The sequence below is a fragment of the Orussus abietinus genome, unplaced genomic scaffold (genome assembly GCF_000612105.2).
Source record: "Orussus abietinus isolate OABI.00-Male unplaced genomic scaffold, Oabi_2.0 scaffold13, whole genome shotgun sequence".
NCBI lineage: Eukaryota > Metazoa > Arthropoda > Insecta > Hymenoptera > Orussidae > Orussus > Orussus abietinus.
In genome coordinates this window covers 1,832,360-1,854,100 of record NW_019394887.1, presented here as the reverse complement: position 1 = coordinate 1,854,100, position 21,741 = coordinate 1,832,360, and the positions used below count along the sequence as shown (strand labels likewise).

General features: G+C 54.5%; 1 protein-coding gene across 3 annotated transcripts in view; it reads left to right on the top strand.

Annotated features, from left to right (window-relative positions):
• The first annotated feature begins 5,925 nt into the window (after positions 1-5,925).
• LOC105698149 (zinc finger protein castor homolog 1) overlaps positions 5,926-21,741 on the top strand; it is a 53,449-nt gene continuing 37,633 nt past the window's right edge. For all 3 annotated transcript variants that reach the window (XM_012422163.1, XM_012422171.1, XM_012422153.1), the window contains exon 1: positions 5,926-6,374. The gene's annotated coding sequence lies outside the window, so the exon portion shown is untranslated. The remainder of the gene's footprint in view (positions 6,375-21,741) is intronic.

Genomic DNA, 21,741 nt, shown 5'->3' with positions numbered 1-21,741 from the left:
AATCCCAGTTCCCGGAGAGGCGAGACAAAGAAGTGCGCTCGGTTTACGCAAGCCGCGTACGTAAGCGAAAGAGGTTAGGGAGAGCATAGCCTATGGAAATGACTAGGGATTCGAATTATAAGAAGCGCGTGGCAGCGAGAGCAATCAAAGGTCATTGACGTCCAGAGACGTCTCCGCGACGACCAGCATTATATGGATTTATATACGCGTTTGTACATGCGTACACATGGGTACATGTGGACACGTGTAGATAGGTACGTATCACGGGAGAGCGCGAGCAGTGCTGGTATCGGAAGCCCATTGTTTCGTCAACTTCTCAATTAAATACCCCATACGCGAGACCCCCTCATCAGGTAATGGTGCCCGTGGATCCGTGAATGGACTCCCGGTAATTCCGAGAATTTAAAAAGCTCCGAGGTATTTGAAAAAACCACCCGGCCTACTCCCTGGCCGGGAAGCCGGTCGCAGGAGGGGGCAACCGAGAGAAAGGTGCCCCAGGGTGGGGCCAGGATACTAAGGTTACAGAAAATCCTCTCTATCGGATCTGGGTTGTTTTCGAAAAATTGCCACTTTGTCCACTCACTTTGCAATTCTTTGTTCGGGACGATTTTGTCGGTAAGAACTATGAGCCAAGGCTGTTTGGACGCTTAAGGCGATATGAAAGTGTTATATGTATACCAAAACGTCAAAATGTTTATAAAACTTTTCTCCAAACAGGGTGCACCGATTAATTCACTTCAGCCCTAAGGAAGAACGCGACGCTCGTGAAGTTTCATGTCCCGAAGAAAAATTCGTCATGTATCCCAGACTAGAACCAAAACCACATATTGTTGCGTTAACTATGTACTATTTTAAAAATATCTATAAAACAATTTCAAAAGAATTGAAGTTTTAGGACCTTCCTTATAGTCTCCCTATACACGTTGTAACGTTCCAAACAATCCGGTAGACCGAGTTGGGAGAAGAGTTTTATAAACAAAACCTCTTCGACGTCACTTTCACATCGCCTTAATTGGTCAGCCAAGGTAGGAAGTGTCTGTAAGGGAGATATTTCAAAAGCAAACGCCACGGCATGGCTTCCAGGTCTGCCGAATCGCTGTCGATAGTCCTGCGTAGATTCGCGAGCGTGGGAATCGATTTAACGGTCCTTACTTTGTAGAGATCGGTACCGGACTCTACTCCGGTGGGTCCCGTGTCGATTGTTTGCCGAGTCACTCGGGGATATCCCGTTTCCACGAGACATATAATACTCGCATACCGACCTAGCGAGCACATATCCTCCGGAGTGCCGGGGTACCCCGTTGGAGCGTGACAGAGACGGGATCGAAAAGCCTCGGCCTGGTCGGCTCCGGTCCCGGTCCCCGAGAGGGATAAGGACCGCGTATCTCGAATCCATTTCCCACTCGAAATTGCTCGGGGCAGGTCGCCTTCGCACCTCGTTAACCGGTCCTCGATGAACCCACTTCCGCGCCGATCGCGGCGACCCGGACCAAGTGGGAGCCGGCCCGTTTCGCGACTCGATCAGGACGGAGAGGGCGCGTCTTGCAGAAGAGAAAAGAATAATTCAGCGACGCTCTGCAAAGTCCCGGCCAATTGTTCAAATGAGGGATACTGGCCCGCAGCCACGTGGACCGTTAGGACTCGAACTCCGGGGAGATTCCATCCAGTCATCTCGGTTGAAAATAATTAGCACCTGGCCATCGAACAGCCGATAGACGGCGGGGAGTGCTTTCGCAAAATTCTGCGATAATTAAGGAAATCGAGGCCGTTGGCCCGGGGCAAGCTTCACCGTTAGATATACGAGATGGACGGATGGATGAAACTGTACGCGTTAAGGTGATAGTAAAGGGTCACTACATATATTTTTCATTTATTAATATATTTCTGAAATTTTTCTTTGAAAGATGAAATTCCACGAGCCTCGCGTTCTCCCTTAGGGCCTGCATAATCACATGGTGGAGTTTCCAATTATTCCGTGTGCCCTGTTTAAACGAAAAATCCCGAGGCGATGGTTAACGCAGTCTAGAAATAGAAAATCTGTTTCATTTGGGTACCGACCGATGGGGGAAGCGTTCGTCACACGTGAGTGATGTATGGCGAGTAGAAGAGGGATTTCTAAAAAAAGGCGATCGTCGATAATCCCGTCGAGAATCCTCGAGGGCTGTCTGCGAATCGTCCGTGGGTTCTTATCTTTTTCGTCAATTTGCGTGTCGGCGCACTTCCGTTTGGAAGGTGCCGATAAAGGAGCGTCGAGGCGGAGGGAGAGGCCTCTTTCTCTCCGCGAGGCGGATGTGGCGCTGAAAGACAGCGCCTTGTTACTTAATTCCGAGTGCTCGCTTAAATAGAACGACTTAGACTTAAGGTAGTCTGCAAAAATGAAAGACACGCCGGTAGAATGAGCTCGGATACTCGTGCGCTCTCGTTCGAGTACCCACATGGCCGGGTGTGCGCGCGCAGCTCGCGCACGAACGATCGCAATGTCGGGGGTGCCTACTGGTTTTGATATACGAGCGCACCCATACGATCGGCGCGGAACACACGCATGAGTCATATTGAAAACCAGTCTTAACGAACGCGCACACGCGTAGGTCCGCGCGTAAGCACACGGGCCACTGGATATTTCAGTAAGTGACCGTGCGTGTGCTCTCTCCCGTGGGGGCGTGCGCGTGGTACGGTTTTTCGGGGACCGCGGCGATGGTGCCCTCCACCGAGAATTTCCGGACGTTCCGGACCCTCGAAACCGACGTCCTCTCGCCATCGGTTGGTCCGGATCGACTCGATGGACACGGAGGAAGTCGAAGCACCAGAGGACGACGCATCGGTCCATCGCTGGTACCGATGGAGGCATGATTTCATTCCGCTAAACGTCCGGAGGTTCCCGGGTACGGGGGTGGCCGGCTGGGAGGTTCGCCTTAGGCGGAACGGATCCGCAACATAAAATGAAATAATTCATGTAATTACAATATGCGAACCTGGTACCGGTCGGGAGTGTATCTATCTGGCAACCTACCGACCGGCCGGCCGGCGTCCACCCACGACGTAGCATACTGTAACGAACTCTATACTCCATTAAGTGCGTACAGGCCATTATACCTAATGCATTATAAAGCTGTAAAAATGCGGAACTATAGCGAGCTATATGTGCCCGGCAGACCACATTCCATGTCGGACGAGTATATGCCGGTCAACGCATGCCGCGTACACACGCTTACCCGCGCACGCATCGTCGCTGCCCAACGTAAACGCACTCGCGATCGCGTTCCTCGATGCTCCGAGAGCTTCCGAGGACGGTGCCTAGGTTGATTTTTCCCATAGACAGCCCCGGATTTTCCCGATGGACCCTGCCATTTCCTTAGGATGATTTTCCTTCGCTGGTCTTGCACCTTGGCGAGTCGGGAGCTCAAGTGTTGGGCACTTTCGCGGCTCGCATCCTCGACCGGTGGATCGGTGGAGGTCCTTGGGAACTCGGGAAGGCGAGATCGTCCTTCGGGAACGGAGCCCTACCAGCCAGCTGTGATTCGACGGCCCTGATATCGGGACTACGCGTCGGGACCGCCGGGTCCCATGGGTTCGTTCGGTCGGGAAAGGGTAGACGGTTCCTTGCTCGGATGCGGAAACGAGGGAGAGAACCGAGAGCGGCAACCCTTTTCCGCTCGTCGGTGGAACGGTGTCGGGACCACCCCGGAAACCGGTCTCCAAAAATACCCACCCTCTGTCTCCCTCTTCTGACAGCTCGCTCTCGAGCCTGGAAGATGAGTACCTATGTGCCATGTGGTTCGAGTTAGATAAAAAATTAATATTTCTGCCCCCGGGGTATTTTAGGATAGACCGCTCCTCCGAGTTTCCCTAAAGTAGTCGACCCTCGCTCGCGGAACGCGTCTTCGAGCTAAAGGGGTATTAGGATATCCCAAGCTCTCCGATAACTAGATACGTTTTCCCGAAGACAAAGAAGTACGTTTATGTTATCATTAGTTGGCACTCTTATCAGTTGTCTCCGAAATAAATCTAAAACGCGGCTTTCCCTTTACTTGGTCGATACCTGAGCGATACCTCCAGGTGATAGCATATCCGCATCCGTTTCGGCTACTTCGTTCCCAGTCAGGATGCGAATGGAAGATCGGAGCCGTTTATGAAATTTCCAACAAGGGCCAACGAAAGGCCATCCTTTCGACTCAGGATTCCAGGCCTGGGTCAAGGTACCGGTCCAGCTCCTGGAGGGAAATATCGGGGGATAGGAGGTCTTTTGATTCGTCCCCAAAAAGCAGCCCGTTACGTAAGGGCTCCGGGGACCTGTTCCCACCGCCGAAGCCACGTTTTGTCAATGAAAAGCCCTTTTCCGAAAATCCCGCAGAATCCGGCGCGGATCTCTCGGGCTCACCGAGGCCCTTCCCCGGCTTAGAGGGAATCCGACACCTATCCTGGGGAGTGTAGCCTCACCCTAGGAAATTTGTCCTCGTATTACGTAAAACGCAAGCGGAAGCGCCTTTAAAGCTACCGAAACGCGATATTTTATTGCGGCTAAAGGGGTCCTTAAGGGACCGGGAACGCGGGCCCTAATCTGACCCATTTCCGAGCGCTTTAACCCTTTACCCCTAAGCCGGAGAAAGAGGGATCGTCCTTTAACGGGTTGCCGGATTTTCCCACATTCCAAATTTCGAAAATTACCCAACTGGGACCTAGAGAAACCTAACGGGACGCCGAAGGGTTACCGGAAGTCGCGGTGCATTTAGGACAAGGGCCATGACGTTTTCAGGGGCCCTGCCCGCTGTCGCCCCGAAGGTACCGCTCGATTGGGCCGCCACCTCGATATGCCGTCACGTGTTAGCCAATAATTCATATTTCAATTGGCTCAATTAATGACGAGGAAAATTAATGACGTTTCTATGGTGATTAAATCATTCCCATTGGTCGGCGGAACTTGTTCAATCCTCCTCTACCAGAAAGTCACCCTTCCGATGAGACTTATCCGGAGCGATGGCAGGGTGGTCCTTCGGTCGACGCCCCAGGTGAGGCGCTGCATCCCGAGGGCGCAGGGCGTTGAAGTCTCCGCACGATTTCGATCCGATACCTATACATACGTCACGAATCGACAAGGATACCACTCGTTAGACCACGTCTCGATAGCAATTAATTCCTGTCGCTTGGAACAAACGGATGATACTTTTTCCCAGCGGTCGCGTTAAGATTTCGGCGCGGGTCGAGGAAGCGTCCGATGACAATTCCGGAGAAAAATCCGCCGAGCCGTTAAACGGCGATTACATCCTCCCGCGTCGGCAAGCCCCGAGTCGCGAGACGAGAGCAACCAAACGAGGCGGCATCGTCTCCCCCGTTGGTAACCACGGAGGTCGTTAAGCCCCCGGTCCGCACCCCGCAATCTCGAGGAGCGTCCCACTCGCTCGCCACCCCCTCTTCCGGACGAAGCGCCCAGGTGAGCGCGCGTCCAATCGTGCCCCCGCGCGAGCGGGACTTGACCATTTCCCAAATTTCAATCGTCGCGGTTAATGTAAATCGGGGGACGGGAGATGAGGTCCAGGTCGGGCAGGGCCTCGACCGGCGCGGTGCACGTGGTCGGGGCGCGACGCCGCACCGGCCTCGGCCGGTAAAAACCGAGGCGATCTCCGCGGGTTTCGGTGAGCGAATGAGAGCGAGCGAGACCGAGCGAGGAGCACGGCGGCGGCGGCGTCGGCGTCGGCGTCGGCGGCGGTGGTGGTGGCGAGAACGGCGGAGGGGAGGCCGCGCGGACGAGTGGGGCGGTCGCCGCGTGCGTGCGCCCGACGGAGAGAGACGGTCGCTCGCTCGGTCGCTCCCCCTCTCTCTCCGGTCCCCGGCGGTCCCGGCTCCACCGCGCCACCCCTGGCACTGCCGACTCCACGGCATGCTAACGCGCGGCGGGGTTCAGTCATCTCGCGCCCGCCGAGCCACGCGCACCCGTTGCCCACTGATCCGGCCGGGCGGTAAACACACGGCGCGCAGCCAGCCACGCATCGCTCCCCACGAAGAGATCCGCCGAAGGTGCGCGTGCAGGCTGTGGGCGCGCATGCGCGCTCACGGCGTTCGGGTGCCGATCGCGCAGCGCGGAAGTCGGTCGGATCCGCCCCCACCCGACCCCACCGGGTCCGGCGGGACCCGCGCCGGAGCCGGAGCCGGAGCCGGAGCCGGCACTGGGACTCTCGCGGTCATGGGCCCGGCCCGGTGGCTGCCGGTGGTCGCGGCGCCGCGAGCTCGCGTCAAACAGTGACCGGGGGACGGGGGGGTGTGCGCGTCGCTGGACGCCGTTGGACATCGCGGGACCCGTGGATACTTCCCCGACACCTGCGAGGAACGCCACCGGTTCCCTGAGGACTTGGACGCGTACGGATGGACCTCGGACCCAGGTAATCGGACGAGGGTCCGGGACTTCGGGGGTGGCACCCGGAAGGGACGCCGTTAATTGGCCGATGGGGTTATCTCCGATCATCCCCGGGCTCCCGGTTGGCGGAGGACGCAGGGAAGGCGTGGTTACAAACCTCGTCCCTGGATCTTTCGGTCTTTCGAGATCGCACCGGTTCCCCGATTCCCTCCCGCGAGCGTTTCTTCCCTCGATCGAGGGTGATCGCCGGGGCACCGGAAGCTGCGCGGCGGTAACGGACGCTGGACGGATTCTCGGCGACGAGTCCTCGGGGCCGTCGAAAAGCACTAGAGTCGGTCGAGAGTTTGATCGATCGGTACTGGGATTCGAACGAAATCGTCGACGCAGGACGTCGGGAAGAGGGACTCAAAAGTCGAGACGCGTCCGGTTAGGGGGTAAACGGTACGGAGGGTCCGGACGCGCGGAATTCCCCCGCAACTAGGCCTGTCTTGAACGCGTTCCGACGGCGTCGGGGTAATCTCCCTCCGAGCCCGGAGCGCGTCCTCGGTCGGCTACTCGCGTCGCGGTCCTTTAAACGCGTCCCTCGACGCCAACCTCGGGTAACAAAGGCCGACGCGACTTCGCTCTATAACGTTTTCATTACGGGGGCGCGAAAGTCCCTCGGCAATTCTCAGGATCTCCTACGCAACTGCTTTTGCACGAATCGGCGTCTTCCGTATCGATCGGTCGCCGGGGTCTGCCGGAAACTACCGGGAGCCCTCGTGGAATTTGAGATGAGCGACGCTCCCGAGAGAATGGCGCCGAGTTTTCGTTATCCGGATCCGACCGATCCGGTCTTTCCGGTAGTTCCTGGAAGATCGCTGCAAGGTCGAGGCGCCGAGGTCGAAGGTCGGGGACAGCCCCTGGAAGTTCGGCGCGGTCTCCCGTCGAGGTAGGAGAGCGTCGTCCGGACCGGAGCTCGCGCTTCCGGCGCGCGTTCCGGTCTTCTTCTCAAGGGCGGTTCGCCGCCGGTCCGGCCGCCACCTCGCCGGACCGTAGAGTGTCCTGCACTCCTGAGACACGCCGCAACTGCTCGATCCCCGTATCCATTTCCATCTAGGAAACGCGCTTGGCCCGACCGCAGAAATTCCGCGCGTCCCCCCCTCCGTTGGAGGATCGCACTTCGCCCTTTCCCGATCGGCCCGCTGGATCGATCGGGCCGATCGATCGATCCGTCCCGGCATTTGAGCGTTACGTGCCCCCGTGGAAAAATCCCGGTTTCCCATTAATCTCTCGATCGGTCGAGCGCTCTACCCCGGTCCTGGCATTCCTCCGAGTATCCTCTTTCGTAGCAAGCGCGAGGAGCCGCTTCCTAGACGCGGGGAAACCGCGAAACCGTAGCCTGCCGACAGTGACGGGATCTTCGGGGAAAAAGTCTAATGGCGAACGTTTCCCCGGAGATTTCTCCGCGCCGTGATCGCGACCGCCTATGGGGAGGGAAAACGGTCCGAGAAAGTCGCCGAGGCGAGTTGGACGAAGACGCGCGGACGCGGACGCGGAAGCGAGGAACCGCGCGGGAGGGGACGAGGACCTCAAAGGGGACGGGCGAGAAGAAGGGCGCGAAGGAGCGGAATGGGAGATACGGAGAAAGAAGCCTGCGGGAGGAAAAGAGGAATCGACAGAATCGGAGGTGGTTAGGGGCAGGGGGAGCGGATGCACGAAGAGGAGAGGAGAAGAAAACCTCGAAACAATTGAAGGCGCGGAGGCGGCCGCATTTCATGCGGACTGGCATCGGCTCCCTTTAAAGAGTCTCTCTTGTTTTTGTTAGCTCTTCGCAAAATTATGATTGTTTGTCCGCGAGATTTACTACGGGGTCCGAGAGGTAAAAGCGGCCCGGCCCGCCGACGGGGGAGGGGTGGTTTACCGAGATTAAAGAATCCTCGCGGATTTACAACTCTAGCCGCCGGCCTTGGCCGGCTATTCCGCGCCGATTCCGCGGCGCTCGCGATCCCGAAACCTGGACTCGGATGATTGTCCTCCTGGAGGTGTTTGCTCGACACCGGGACGACCGGGAACGGCGCGTTCTACTCCTGCGCGAGCCGAGGGTGGATTCCGGCGGAAAGGGCCCGAAATCGAGAACCTCTTGGCGAACCTCTCGGGGGCACCGGGCAGTAAAAGGCTTTAAGTTTTTAATACTTTCGGTTGTTTTTATGGGCGGCGAGCATTTGCTTCCTTTTTTATTGGCCCTCTCCCGACCGCGTCGGTGGGGAAGGGCGAGAGAAAGAGACAGAAGGAGAAAGAGGAGAGTCAGTCAGCCCCCTCTGATGTACGACTCGACGGTGCGCGTGAAAAAAATCCCATAAACCAGTAAAAAAGCACGAGGTCTCTGGGCCAGAGGAAAGAAGAAGAAGAGGAACGAGAGGGAGGAGAAGGAGTCGGCGGGGGAAGGAGGGGGACAGTGGTATCGCCAAAGGAATTCCTCTTATGACGAACCGTACGCGATTCTCCCTCTCGGTCCCTTTTTCCTTCTCTCCCTCCCTCTCTCCTTCGGTTTTTCGAGACCTCGAGAGCAAGCGTTCCTCTCTTCCTTCCGCACCTCCCTTCGGCAGAGGAGAGGCCTCCATCTCGCCCTTCGCCCCGGCGGCGCCCGGCTCGATGGACGAATTAAAAAGCGAAGACGGAAGAACGTCAAATGACAAATGACGGACGCACGTGTGCGCGAAAGCGCACACGTCCTATTCTTTATGCCTGCGGAGGACGTACGAACCTCGCGGAAAACGTCGGCGCCCTTCGAGCGGAGGCTTCCGACGGGATGGAATCGGGGCGAACGGGAGAAGCGGGAAGGAAGGAGGACGAGACATTTCCCACCAGACGGGAGCGTCCTCTCGCTCAATCGCGAACACTTTTCGCCAGTCTTTCCGTCGAAGCCGGCGCTCGTCCCGCTCGACCTGGCGATCCAGTCCCCGATGCATTATCTATCGATGCATCCTCCCGGATAAACGTCCACGTGTTATTAACCCTTCGGCCCTCGAGCGAGCTTTTCCCCTCGAAGGCTTCGTCTCAATTTACGTCGGTGACTCGGCTCTCTTCCAGGGATCCGTCTCCGTTCCCCCCCAAACCCCGATCCTCCTTCCGTTTAAGGGGATCCTCCACCCTGGGGCCCCGAAATACAGGGAAATCTCTCCTGGCGGCTCGCGGACGGCGTCCACATTTTAGGATTTAACGCTAACCAGGAGTTAACGAGCTCTGGCGATCACGTGGTGTAATAATCCAACAAGTCGCTCCGCAAGTCGCGATTCTCCGGGGTGGGTGCAAGAAACCCGAGGAAGATCCGCGGGAAGGGGCTGTTCAGTTGGAAATTAGGGAAAATCATTTCCTTCTTCAAGAACCTATTGCATTTGATTTCATATGACGTGCAACAATGGGATTCGATGACAAGTGGCGGTCGGCTGGAAATTGGGCAGGGTTTTGCCGATTTCCAGTGATGTCTAATTGCGATTTCCAAGCGTTGAAATCCGTGATCTCCTGGGTTAATTCCTCGGCTGGTCCAGTTTTCCTGGAGGCGCCTTGACCGGAGCGATGTCGCACGAGTTCGACCGTTATTCAGGAATTAATTGATAATTGGAGCGGGCCCACCTAGAGGTGGCCTAACCCACATTCCTGCCTCCCCAGCTGCGCCCGTTCGCAGCTCGTTTCGATTTTTCGTGTCGACGCTACCTGCTGCTCGAGACCGGCACCCACACGCGCCTCGGCCTCTCCGGATAGCGCGTCCACTCGCCCTGAGATGAAACGGGAATCGATTATTCCCTCATTTTTCTCCGTGGAATTAATCGCCGGTCGAGGGGCCGTGGACGCGCTCGTAGCCGCGGTAAAGTAAGGTTAATCGCGCGAGGTCACGGCGTCGCGTTGCCCTCGATTTTAGGGAATTGGTCTGGCCCGGTGAAAGCGCCCAAAGGAATAATTAATTAGGATCGCTCGCAGTTGCGTTTCCTCGGTGGCGATCGGCCTTTTATCAGGCGTGGTTTATCGCGGATTATTATTCGGGGCCGTAAAGGCGGAAATGGCCGAGCCGGTATTCCTCGATACATGGTCCAATAACCGAGATTAATTCGTACGATCATGCTCTCCTTTATTTCCCCTTCTTCCCCTTCCTCGGCCCCTTATCAAAATGAACATAACAATGAAAATTGTCTCAAGGTGGCCGATTACGAGTCGTATAATGTCACGTAACGACACCCTCATCGATATAATATGTTTCAATTACTGAATTTCTCATTCGTCCGATCGCCGCGGCTCGGTTATCGCTAAGAAACGTAAAAACGGAAATCGAAGTCGTTTCGATACTCGCATTAATGTCACGTATCAATGTGTATCCCGTATTGTTCGCAAGGACGCGTTTCTCGAGGAATCGGCGAATCGTCCTACGGAGAGAGGAGGCGCGAGTTCCTCCTCGTGGGCGAGGAAGTGGGACCCTCGGTGACGCTCCTCGTCGGCGACGACCGACGAGGATGATGACTTTCGTCCACTCGATGGCTCTCGGAGGTCCCTCGAACGAGCGAAAATGACAGAAAACCTGGCCAGAATTATTTGTCCGCCTGAATGTAATTATTCGTACCTTATAATATATTGTACCTTAATAATATATTTGATCAGTTTTATTGTAAATTTTTCATTATTCAGGGGGAGGATGAACGAGTGAAAAATTAGCCAAAGAACGCTGTACTGAAATAATTTTAATTTTTGGTGTTTTGACACAATTTCTTTACCACAATTTTAATTTTTGAGGTTTTGTCCAGCTTTTTTTTTCATTTCCGCCACCGTGCAACGATCGGCGGCAGTCGTGGTCCCAAACACAATTTTAATTTTTGAGGTTTTGGCCAGTTTTTTTGTCATTTCCGCCGCCGTGCAACGATCGGTGGCAGTCGAAGTCACAAAATAGGAATTTCATTTTTGAGGGTTCATCCAGCTTTTTTGTCATTTCCGCCACCGTGCAACGATCGGCGGCAGTCGAGGTCACAAAATAGGAATTTCATTTTTGAGGGTTCATCCAGCTTTTTTGTCATTTCCGCCACCGTGCAACGATGGGGGGCAGTCGAGGTCTTCCGACTCGTGGGCGCATGGTAGGCGTTTTTCGGAGGAAGCGTCGGTCGAGAAAGACGCAAAGACGGAAGTGGCGGGCCCGTGGCGGACGTCACGTATCGATATCCCCGTAATGGTCCGCTAATGGAGATTCGACGAGGAGTCGGTGGCAAACTGCTGACGAGGAGTCCCCGATTGGGTCTTTGGCCTCGCTCGGATTATGCACGAGTCCGCGTCGCTTCGCATCGGCGTTTCGCCTTGGTTTTGCTAAATAATCAAAATACGGAGGCGGCCCGCCCGGCCGCGGGTCTTCCAGAGTCGATGTGTACCGTTACGAAAAGGCAATAACGATATTCGGGCGCGTGCCGTGGAAAAACAATTGCCGTAGTCAGGGTCGTTGGCCTCCTCCTTCCTTCCTTCCTTCGACCGGCGTCTCGGCCGAGGATGAATTACCGAGGATCCACTTTTCGGTCGGTCCTCTTCGACACGGCGGTCGGGACCGAATTTCCCGAGATCCCCGGCCCTCGGTTTCTGGAAGGACCGGTAATTCGCGTTTACCGAATATTCTCTGATTCGACTCCTTTCTTTTCGATCGCGAGTCGTGTCCGCCTTCGATCGCGGCTCGGCCGACGATAAATTACCCGAACGCGCTGCACGCGGACGAGACACCTCTCCTCCGCTCTCCTCTCTTGCTCGATACGTGCTCCGATTATGGAGAGTCGGCTACCCCGGGAGCTCATGGCTCTTATTTAAATCCTACCGCAGGCCGCTCATTTGCTCCCCGATTCCGCTTTCGTTTACCCTCCCGGTTGCTTTTCTAGTTCGCCCTGAAAAAAAAGCCGAGTCCTTCGCGATGTGCATCGCTTCCTGACGATACGCGTTCCTCCGCGATGTGTATCGCTTCCTGACGATTCACGTTCCTCCACGATGTGTGTCGTTTCCTGACGATACAGGCCGTTCATTTGCTCCTCAATTCCGCTTTCGTTTACCCTCCAGGTTGCTTTTCGTCTAGTTCGCCCCGAAAAAAAAGCCGAGTCCTTCGCGATGTGCATCGCTTCCTGACGATTCACGTTCCTCTGCGACGTTTGTCGTTTCCTGAATGAATCCTTTCGTGCGGTGGAAGGGTCGACGGGAAAAGGATCGGTCGAGAGGCCTTCGGGAAATCGGTCCAAACGACGATACCAGGGGGAATGAAATGAAGACGGTCGAGCCAGGAGACAAGCAGCGCCCGGCGGAATCGTAAATTTAAATTTAGACTTGGCTTTCGGTGAAAAAGTCGCGCCGACCGGCCGATTTGAAATTCAAAATACCGCGAGATTGGCCGGGTTTTGTCGTAAATTGTCGCGGCCCTCGGGAAAAAGTTGTCCGATTTTTAAATCGCCTCGGCCCTGCCAACCTCCGCCCTACCCGTCTCAATAAGGACACGATCGGGCCCAGGGCCTGGCGGGCCCTTTATTTTGCAAACACCAAAGGAACCCGGCCACGGCGGCGGTCCCACTCTCTCTCTCTCTCTCTCCCTCTCCCTTATTTTTACCCGAAGAATGTCCTGATTCCCTGGAAAAGAGACGAGGGGGCCCTCTTCTTGGAAATATCTCCACGCCTCGGACGATTTCCGACATTTTGCGCAATTTCTCTAAACCCAGGAGGGCAAGCTTCCAGATAACGATACGTTTATAATCGAATCCTCGATCCCCTTTGTATGGCTAATGCCGCTGTTTCGTCTACTTAACGAGCCAACGGTCGAACTAATTTAGCGTCTTCGGCATGAAGGATGAAGCGATTACGAATCGACGACTTAAGATGATATGAAAGGCGCTGAGAAATTGAATCGAGGTCGATAAATTAAAATTCATCTGTACCCTTTTTGGTGGGAACGTCATGTTGAATACTCTAGTGGGAACATAAGCTGGCGCGTCATGGTGCCGTCATTTATATTTATCCTGAAGTCCTTTACAGTCCACGTTGATAATTATACGAACCGAAGCGTTCTATATGTCATTTCGGTAAAGTAATGACGATGAGATCGATGTTAAACTGTCGAAATCCCGTGAATTCAATATTCTAACGACTGTTTAGGGCCAACGTCGCCATCTGTGACGTTTAGCTGCAACTAAATTTTTCCTCCAAAGACCCGCGTTAGCCCCGAGACAACACAGCATTCTCTTGCGAAAATATTTTCCATATTTTCCCATCTGACTCTGTAATATCCCATTTCTGCGGTGTTCCAAATTGTTCGAGCTAGGTCCTGAAACTCATTATTTTCGATTCTAATCCTCCAAGAGGCGTAAAACATCGGAAACGTGCCCGGACCACACCATGTTGGTTCTAGTCCATGATAAATGAATAAGTTTTTGTATGAAAAATGATGTTTCGTGAGTTTCAGGACCTACTTTAGGGCCTCCATGTTCCCGTGGTAAGATTTGAATCGAATCGGTGCACCCCATTCGGGGAATACTTTCATCAACGATTTGACCTCTCAGATATACATAGGCTGACTCTTTCATATCACCTTAAAAATCGAAAATTCATCCCAGTGGAGGCCTCGTTGCTCAAAGGCTGGGAGGAAGGAAAAGACCTGGAGAAATAACGTTGCTCTTGTCCAAGTTTCGACTTTTGTAAGGCAAATTCCCGACGAGAATCGCTTCCAACATAGACCTTCGCCTATTGCCAAAGTCACGCCATGCGTTCGATCGAATTTCGCGGCAGTTAAATTCAACTTGCGCCAGATGTAATATTTCTTAGTTTTATGGCAAATTGGAAATTGGTTGCGAAGGGGAACAATCGCGAGGTGTACGAGATCGTAAAGCGAATTGATCTCTCAAGCCGGTTACTGCCTACCGGACGGCTTAAGCGTCTAACTTTTATTCCATTATTGGTTTCATTCTGTATCGAGATGAGCACCGATCACGTAACAGCCTCGATGGAGTCCCCCCAGAATTCCTGACGATTAAAATCGGGCTAAATAGGTGTCGATAACACGAGATCGAGGAAAATCCGTATGCATTGGAGCAACTTATCGAACGATTTACTGAAAAGAAAAAGCGTACATGTCTCGTAACTGGGTGAAAACGTGAGAACCGCGCATTGGAATCCTGGCGAGGAACAAAAGCATCCAGGAATCGGAGAAGTATTCCATTTCCATTTGGTCGGGAGGGGGGTATTAAATTAAAGCGGCGTTCACGGGCTCTCGTAAGTCAAACGGCCCGTGCTCTGGGTGTGGCAGCGTTCCTTTTTCTCCCCGAGATATATCATGGTATTGTTCGTTATTAATATTTATACGTGACGGCTTTCTAAACTCGGTACATGGGCATGGGTGTAGGTACGTTAGTTAACGAGTGCATGGCACTATGCCGACGCATGGGATGCGCAACCGCAGACCGGGGACATTCCTCCGGGTATTACGTTACACCTGAGACGGAGCCGACGTGGACGAGGTGTGTTTACATATGTAAACGTAGCCCCGTAGTTTGGAAAATCACCAAGAAGCGCCGGAAAATGTCCAGGGGTTTTATTGAAATTAACGCGGCGGTTCCGGCCCGGAAGCGTTTATGCGAAATCTTGCAGAAATTGGAGGGGTCATTCCATCAAAGTAATTGACGTCTTAAAAAAGAGGTTTAGGGGGAAAAGTGCTCCTCCAATTTGGAGCGGATTACGGCGGGTCGTTCGTCTCCCCGAGGGATCGCTCTCGGATGCTGTTGAAGCTCTTCCGGGAACCACGCCGCGGATCCCAGGAAAGACGGCCAGCTCGCCGGTTTTCCAGGAATCGAGCAGGTAACCGGCTCGATTCCTGGAGCGGTTGTTGCCGCGCCGCGCGTGCTGGCTAATTGCTGGACAATGTCGGGGCTCGAGCCGTACCGGCATTTCTACCCAGGTTTCCTCGCTTTCAAATAAGACTAATTCCCCGTCAAAGTGGAGAAATCCGTACCCTGTCGAGAGGTACGAAAGAAAGACATCCAACTGGTTATCGAGTTTCTTCGACGCCGCGATCGATTGTCGATCAAAGTCACTCCCCGATCGAGATTTCATCCCTCGGTCACGAAGGTGATCACTATCAAGTCGGGTGGTTGATGGACTCGCGCGTGCAACTAGCGAAGGACAAATCGTCTCGGCGCGTTCTTGGGTGGCACGCCAGCCAAAACGGCCGACGTATCGTAAGGTACCCCTCGTTCTTATCGAGCAACCACCCGGTCTCGTATGCGGCTTCGGGTCTCCGCCAAATATCCTCGTGGGTGCGATCGGGACTTTTAATCGGCCGACAAGACCGGGAGATCGCGCTCGAGATCTCCCGGTCGTTTCCCTTGAATGGCCGAAGCCCCGAACTCTAGTCGTCGATTCCGCAATTTTAATTTTTCAGGTTTCTAGCCAGCTTTTTCGTCATTTCCGCTACCGTGCAATGATCGGCGGCAGTCGAGGTCTTAAAACACAATTTTCATTTCTGAGGTTTTGTCCAGCTTTTTTGTCATTTCCGCCTCCGTGCAACGATCGGCGGCAGTCGAGACCACAAAATAGGAATTTCATTTTTTAAAAAAGCGGCCGACGTATAAGGTACCCCTCGTTCTTATCGAGCAACCACCCGGTCTCGTATGCGGCTTCGGGTCTCCGCCAAATATCCTCGTGGGTGCGATCGGGACTTTTAATCGGCCGACAAGACCGGGAGATCGCGCTGGAGATCTCTCGGTCGTTTCCCTTGAATGGCCGAAGCCTCGAACTCTAGTCGTCGATTCCGCGAGGAATAAGCCCCTTATGTCCACAAACCGGTCGAAACATAACATAGAGCGTCGTTTAAATGGTCGAGTGACGTTTTCAGGGCACAGCGCTCGTTTGTCACAGAAACCTCGCTACCTCCTCCCTGCCCGGTCCAAGATGGCGGCCAACCCTTCCGCGTACTCGTTGGCCGCGCTCCTTGCGCGTTACTAGGTCCGATTTTTCTTTCCTTCTCCCCGCCTCTCTCTCTCTCTCCTTTATTGTTAATTATTCCACCGTTTACACATACATTAAGATAGCCGAGGCCGAGACGTACCGCATGCTGGGCTATCGGTCAAAGTCACTCCTAACATTGTTTCCTCCGCGTTGTACAAGGATTCCGTATCCTTTCTTCATCGCGGCGCTCTGCTCGCCTCGAAATGGCCGTTTGCCAGGAAGTCCGACAGGTGTGAATGTGTCATGCCACTTGGGGATGGATCCTTTTGGAAATAAGGGGGACTTGGCTTTCCGATGCTTTGCGGTAACGTTAACGCACGCTAAAGGACAATCTTCTATTTCGATTCGTTTTCGTCAAATCCGGCTATCAGAGTAACCTCTGGTACGGTATCGTTCGTTTCTCGGGGGCGTAGGGTTTTTTACGGAATTTTGAAAAGGGCCGAAGAAAAGGCCGTGTTTTAGGTTCTTGCGGTAATCGGCTCGCCGACAATGGGGACGGATTGTTGTAAATGCAGGTTGCGGCCGTGATTCTGGATTTTTCCTCCGATCGTGATCTAGATCTTTTGGCCGCGGATTATGGCCACCGGTAAGGTGCCAGAACGAAAGCGGATCGGATTTCCTCGTGAAAAATGTGTGGCATTCTAGCCCCCGTGATTAGCAGAGCTGGGACGACCGATCGAGCGACGGCAATTGCGCTCGCACAGGACAGAGATAGAGAGAAAGAAAGAGTCGCGGCGTCGGTCCAAAAATGGACTCCCTAGAAAACAATGGCGGGCTACGAAAAAGGCGCGAAATCCAGAATATGGTCGCCCTGGCACGCTCCCGATTGCGAAGGTGCAACACGTTCGTCGCACGTACTTCAAATAAATTATCGACACCCACGACATTCTCCCGGGGAATATCGGGGACCGCCGTAAACGCACATTGTTTCCTAACCTCGGTAACGTCAGCGGGGCGTCGCGTGCGCGCACGTCGACGGCTTCGCCGAGGAGGCCCCACCGGCGGAAAGTCTTTCGCGATGCGTCGGCCATCTTGGGACTTCGAGGCCCCGAACGATCGCCCGTTTCCGCTGGAACCGTCCCGTTCCGTTAGACCGCGAAAACGTCCCGCGCGTCCGCCATCTTGGAGAACGTGACATCTTTAAATGCACGACGTCGCGACGCGCCTACGAGACTTTCGGCGGGAATTGGTTAAAAGTGGCGTAAAGTAGCGCCGAAAGGGAACGTCGTGCTTTGCGTCTTGCCACTCGTCGAAGTCGGCATTTCCGGCGAAGTGGAAATACCGATCGGGAAGAGCGAGGCTTGGGAAAATCTCGTTGGTCAGGATGGCGGATCTTTCGATAGTGATTTCTTTGATCGGTTCGATGGCGCTCCTTTTCGCGGAGCCCGGGGGCGTCTTCAAATCCTGACCGAGGGTGTCACGATTGGGTCGACGAGGAGACCTGGAGCGGTTCGGACGCCGTTCCTCCGCTTCCAGTTTGGATCTCCAGCTCTCTCGTAATAACAGCTAATGCCGAAGACTAACGAAAGCGGGGAACGTTGATTAATGGAGACGCGTCCGAGCCCGGCCGAGACGAAGGACCGAGAGCGCGGGATAACATCTACCGAGGAATTCCCTCCGCTTTTGTGATTTGATTTTTTAGAATTCGTTGCTTTATCCGGCGCTATGTTAATAGACTCCCTCTGCCCTCCCCCGATAGCGGAGCTCACGGCTAAGAGGACCCCATTTATCATCCGTCCTCGTCCAACTCTCTCGGGATAACTCGACAGCTCTGCCACCGCTTCGACCGGCGCGTCCGCGAGGAAAAGTCTCCTCTCGTTCCTTCCCCGATCCGTCGAAACCGCAGAGTACAGTACGTAATTAGTAATCACCGACTACCTCCCCGGTTTGGGACGACACACAACCGGAGGGAACTTTTTGCTCCTGCAAACGAGCTCGCGCTTTCGTCGACGCGTCCGGGACGGACGGATGAATTCGAGTCGTGCCGTGTCAAAGGTCTCGCGTGCTTCCACCTTAGAGTTCACTTCCTGAGCTGATTAAACGAGTGTCATTAATATAACCAGACCTGGACCAGACTCTGGCGATTAATCACCGGCGAGCCTAATGCACTCGAAACCCTAGAACCTCGGGAGATTGGACCCCGCTCGTTTGTCAGTCTTTTTAGCCCGGCGCGGCCGGATTGCCCGTCCTCGAAATCGCCAATAACGAGCCGTGGCCGTCCCGGTTACCCTCCACCTCGCGGGATGTTCCCGAAAGACGGAATTGACCAGGCCTCTCGGACGCGAGAGAAGCCGAGCCCGGGTGTCGCGGAAGGAAGCGACAGGAAGCGGAGCCCTCGTAGAGAGCCGCGTCTTCCCGCTAGAATTCGCTTCCGCCGGTGATTAATCGCGTCTCGTTAACGTTACGAGCGGAGGACACGGCCACGAGCATTGTTCGGTCGGCGTCGTGACGCCGTCCGTCTTTTAGCCGACCTCGCTGCCAAGGTGGACGCAAGAGCGCGACGCGACGATCCGCGCCTTCCCGAGATAAGCCCCCGCCCCGGGGGTATCTGTAATCCATGCGGCGATAAGGTCGCGGAATATTTCTTTCCGTTCCGGAAAGAACGAGGGTGGCGGTTCTGGTTTCGGGGCACGGTAGTCCCTCTCCGGCGGCTCCGGGCGGCCGCCAGAGAGAGAGGGACGGCGCCGAAGAAAGAGCACGCGACCGGGCCCGCGGAATGATGAATCGTTTCTATTAAAATACTTTTTCGACGGGGAATACGGAATGGGCCGTCCGCCGAGGAGCGACCAGCGGATTTATTTACATATTTTCAATCTGGATTAAGAGGTATAGTCTTCGTCAAGAGTGTGCGTGCCGACTGTGGGGCTCCCTGCGGCCGTTCTCTCTCCGCAGCGGAACGGCCGTTCTCTCTTCGCAGAGGAACGGCTGCGAGGATCGACTCCTGGTTTACGAAAACGCCCTCCGAGCTCCCCAAGTTGGACGAGTCGTTTATCCGCGTGGAAACCGTTGCAAGAAAAACGTCGGATAATCGCGGAGGGGGGTCGTCGCGAAAGCCATCCGGGGTTCCCCAGGTTCCCCGGGATCCCCTCGAGGCGGCAAGACCGGGCTACTATAAATCTCGCGAGTTTTAATGTCCTGCAGCCTGCGAAGTGCGCCCTTCCCCTCTTTATGTCGCACCCCACCCCTCGGCCGGTATTTGCATACGCGCATAATGCCGCCGAGGGAGAGCTACCCTTTACTATTAATTTTATAAAGTTATTCAGCCTATTCGGCCGGCGAGCGGCTGCCGCCTTATTTAAATAACGGATTTTCGAAATCTCGTTTTACGTCCGATAAATCGGGGGATGCGCGTCCTGCACGTGCGACCAGGCACGATTCCTTATTCTGCCGAAATCCAGAATTCCAGTTTTACTGGGATGAATTGTGCCCATAATTATGAAAGTCTAAGTCAAAATTAGAAAAGAAAAAAAAAATGAGTTTATCAGTTATTTCACGCAATATTATTTCAAACGAAATTAATTCAATGTCATTTCGAAACAAAAGATATATGACTTAGACCACTTTCATAATTATGGGCACAATTGATCTCGAGAGGGGAACGATTTGCGGATAATTCCTCTATTATGGATATGATAAAGAGCGGTTAGCTCGAGGATAGGTTATCTCCAAGTCCCGACGCTTTGCTCCAAAAAATTGGGGGCAACCTCCACCGGCGTTGGATTCCCTATTTTGGCTACATTGGCCGTTTCGATCCCAGATCGTTATCGGGGACGTCGGTCGACGGGGTCTCGTCATTTTTCGGACCTTCGGAGCCGTTCTCGACTCCGGAAAAGCGATTTCGTGGCGACTCGCGTTTGGGGCGGGGAGCGCAAACCCGATATATCTCGACGTCCTATCTTCTCGGCGCGGTGCCCTCGAGCTCCGGGACGTCGATACGCATCTGGATCGGTCGGTGGATATGACGCATAAGTCGGTCCTAGAAACGTGACATTTTTCCCCGCGCCATTGCACCTCCATTAAGAGCCTTTTAGCGCGTTTCGAGAAACTGGCACCGAGTAGCCGGTGGTGCGCTTTACTTAGAGGGTCAGGCCGTTGGTACCGGCGCAACCCGCCCGCGAATCCAGGTCTAAATAGTTGGTCTCCCGCTAACAGTACTAATCAGTTTAGTAAGACGTTGCGTGCTCTATTTTTAACGCCTCCTCGTTGGTAACGCTTCACGAAGGAGTTTAGCGGAGGGCCTCCATAAGCGATCTCTGCTCTCCGGACTGCAACTTTGGACTCGTTTCCCCAACCGAGGTTCGCCAATTGATCCCACCCCTAAATTCAGTTACCGCGTCTTTCCCGCAATCCGGCCCTCGAGAACACACATGCCGTTGCGGTGTCGCCTGGCTTTTGCGGAACGGTCGCAGCTTTATTTCTCCGTATCCTCTCCCAGCAGGGGAACTCTCGCTCTGCGCGCGAAATCGCCCGAATATTATGACTCGAGGGACTTCTCAGAATGTTTTTCATTCTTTAATCTCGGCCTCTCGCGTATCAGGCGATATCGTACGAGCCCGCGTTGTTCCGTCGCTCGGCGCGACGGTTTCTTCACGGGGAAAGCGGAAAGCCGAGGGTTCTGGATGCGTAGAAAAGGCAGGGAAACCCCGAGGATCGGTTCTTCCGGTTCCCGGGATGGTCAGACAATTCGGAGAGGACTCGCTTCCCTTACACATCCAGGTTTCCTGGCGGGAGGTTGGCGCGAGGCCCGTTGCAGTCAAAGGCCCACCGTTACGCCGTTGCGTCCGCAGCGGAAGCACGGCGGAGGAGCCGCGCTCTTAAGCGACGTATTTTAAGCCCCACCGAATTTGAATAATCTTCGCGGCGATCCAGCAGGCACTCCAGAAGCCGCGAGGCCTGGTCCTACCTCCCGGGACCCTCTGGCAACATATCCAAGTGTTTGACGAACGTTACGCCTTCTCGGTTTTTTCTTTCCTCCTGGCGGTGGCGGCGACGGCGGCAGCTCGGCATTAGCGAAGCGTCCGTGTGCTGGGAATAGCGCGGCCGATCGCACCAGTGTGCGAGTCCCTCGTATCTCGATATATACCACCTAGGAGGCTCCGCCGCACACTCGAGCAAGTCGGATGTGACTTCGCCTCGGATACGCGTTAGTACCCCCCTCGGGAATCCTCTTTCGTTATTTGGACGTGGGAATGGCCGCGGCCGCGGCCACGCCGTGCTCCATATACCGCGTTTTTCGAGTGTCCCGTCATCGGACTCGTTGGAACGGTCCTTAAGGGGATATCAAAGTGGCATCCGAGGGGTCGATCGTTCATGAAACTTTTCCCTCAACTGGGTGCACCGAATCGTCTCAAAGTTTACAACGCGAATATGCTGCTTATAGAGAAGGTCCTGACACCAGTGAAATTTTATTTCCT